We start from the raw sequence: 3,340 nt of genomic DNA, 5'->3' as shown, positions 1-3,340 counted from the left end.
CCATGTTATCATAAACAAAAAATTTAGAGCTTGAGATTCACTTGTGGATATAAATCAAACATCTAAATGCTATAATCATAGTTTTATGTAAAACCACAAAGTGTTTTTTTGTATCATAATAAATAGAACATGTGTGCTTACTAAGAACTAGTGGGAGCATAGTGAAGTTCCTAATCTTGTATGAATGAGACATACTTAATAATTTGAAATCACATTCTGACTAAGCAAGGTCGTTTTCACCTTGACTCGGAAAGTGTTTCTAAAATGAATGTTAAAAGTACATAGCTCATAGACTTGAACTAGAAGAAATTATTTATATTCTATTTGCTTGGAAAATTAATTCATCATTTACACCATATTAGGACATGATATTTGATCATGTAGTAAACATGACATAGGATACTAATTTAATACATGGTTAAGTCACTCGATGACTAAGAGAGCATTCTAAGAGTACTTTAGAAGAACTAAGAGAATGCATATGAGACAATCAGTTTAGAAAGGGTCTTTATGGAAAAAGCTACACAAGATGTTAATTTCTAAATAGATATAAATAATTATAAATTATAATTGGAGTTTGACTTCATTATGGAATGAAGGGTAAGTCTTGTTGGAATGAGGTCGAAGAAAAACATAATGACACAACCTACTACGAAATTGAGAATACACTACTTTAGTAGTTGAATTCAAATATGTTTGGATGAATGGGATCATTGAAAAACTATGTTGATTTTTGCCTTTCAAGGATCACATAGAAATCTTTGTGACTTCGAGAGTTCACTTAATCAAGCTAAGAGACTCTATGTCACGAAAGAACACCAATCATATTGTCCATGATATTTAACTATACTTAGAGTAAAGTTAAGTATGGAGATGATAGTATTCACAGAATTCACAAAAATTAAATTTTGTCAGATCCATTGATAAAGCCATTCTATTGAGCTTAGTATGAATGGTCACACTTCAGCTATAAGGCTTTATTATTCTAGAAATGGGTTTTGATTTGGATTTAGTATTTGGATACTGGAACATTATAACAACAACTATTATATAATGTTATGATATATTGGGATATAGTCATCACATTTATACTTGTTGTGTTCTATATTAACATGTTTAATCCATGAATAATGTTATTATTCTAAAAGTCCATAGTCAGTTATAATTATGGGAGTAATTATGAAGTAAGACTAATAAGAATTGGATTGGTTGAGTCTCACTGAATGAATATAGGCAAGTGGTTGTAACCAAGTTTCATAGGTACTTGTCAGAGAACTAGTATTGAAGTGAACTGCATCAAGATCATCTCATGGATCGCTATCATGAATGATACTTGATTAAAAGGTACTATCTTTGTATCCTTAACACCTGAGATACATAGTGGGACTTTAGTGTAAGGAGTACTATGATTTGATATGGTCAAATGTTGTTCCTTAATCGGGCAGTTATAAAATCCATTTTCAGGTATGGTGTAAACTATGCAAGAGGCTTACGTAGTCAAGATGAGATTTTTTCCTCTTATGAGTTGAGAGTTAGACATCTAAGGCACCTTACCAAAAGTTGAAAAACTAATGACATTGATCGCGATCCATATCTCATGTTCAACATCATGTCTGTAGCAAAGAGATAACTGATAAACTTACCTTATACACCAATTATAGCTTTGAGCTTCTTGGGAATTGGGAATTGGTAGAATGCCACAAAGTCGTACGTTTTTGGGGGCGGTGAAATGTTGCTAGATGTTCACCACTGTCTATATCAGTCCAATATGAGTCTTGCGCAAGTGGGAGATTGAAAGGCCTAGTATGCTCAAGAGTCATATTAAAGTGATATTGCTAATTAACATATGATACTAATGGGTCACACTAACAACAACTTGATATAATTGATTATTTATTACAAATTGATTTTAATAAATATTCAATAAACTCTTATAATTAAATTGGGAATTATTTATTTCATGGAATTAATAATTTTCATTAACAAGTAATATAACATATTATTTCATAATGTATGACTTGATAAGTCATGTATAACATTTTGGACTTGGCAAGCTTTTTGTCTTTTAGCAAAAGGCAAAGTTTGTATCATATAAACTTTGAGTTTATAAAATATAAATTTCTTCTTCTGTTTTTCTCCATAATGGCCGAAAATGAGTTAGAGATAAAGAGGAATGAATTTCCAATTTGTTTAATCAAAAGAAATGAAGCATGGTGTATCCATGGGGGACAAGTTGCTTTAGGGACATGCTTGTCTAAAGTGGAAGGACCTAATGGTTAAAGACTTCACTTTAAGTCAATATAAATTTAAGGGTTCCATTCTTGAGTTGGTTGATTCATCCTAGCTACTCAAAACCGTAACCTCATTGGAGGAGGTTACTTTCTCCATTTTGTTCTTCTTTTCTTCAAGAATACTTGCATCTTCATGCGCTCTTTATGTTCATATTGGTTATGAACTTAAAGCTCAAGGGTTTAGCAGTTTATGGACTACATCTACATCAAGTTGAGTCATTGTTGGTTACTTTTCACTATACTCTAGTTATAAACTAGAGTATTGTATTTACATATAAGTGGTTTCATTCACACAACATAATTTGCCAATGGGTAGATTCCATTGTTGGAATCAACTCCAACTATAGTTAGTATTTGAGCTAGGAAAGGTCCTTACATGAAGGATCCATCTAGCCCTAAAGAATCTCTCAACCATGCCTTAAACCCTTTCTTTAAAGGTCCTAAATACACACATATCCTTTTGAACTGTCTGTTCGGGGATGCATACATAGGTTTAGAAATCACATCAATCTTTACAGATGTACCTTCATTTATCTTTGGCAACTGTAGTACATCAACATTGCTTATTGCTTTGCGTAATCTCCTATAACAATTTTGGTGGCTGATGTAACAATTGGCAAGAATATAGAGTTTTGTATGATAATCTATATTAATAATAAATAATGAATGTTGTATTATCTTAAAATTCTAAAAGAAGTTGTTTCAATTTAAATAATAACTTGAGAAAAATGTCATGATCTAAGATTTCGTCTAAAAACATAGTCTATATTTATAATAAATTATCCTAAACTAGAACTGGTTCCGTGAAAACATTGAATAAAAAAAGGTTTTTCAAATTGCTTTATTTATATGACTGCGATTAAGGGAAAACTTTGACCTCGTGAATTTATTTAGAAAAATTATGTTCGATATCATCAACGGATGTTTATACAAAATGGTAAGTGATCGAATTAAGTTGTTTATGAACAAAGATGATAGAATATAAGAAATAGTTTTACAAAACACTTAGGTATACATAATTATGTATTGGGCTATATATCTAACAATTA

The sequence above is a fragment of the Lactuca serriola genome, chromosome 4, assembly GCF_051521515.1.
Source record: "Lactuca serriola cultivar US96UC23 chromosome 4, Lser_US96UC23_V15, whole genome shotgun sequence".
In the NCBI taxonomy this organism is placed as follows: Eukaryota; Viridiplantae; Streptophyta; class Magnoliopsida; order Asterales; family Asteraceae; genus Lactuca; species Lactuca serriola.
This window is presented reverse-complemented; position numbering follows the sequence as displayed.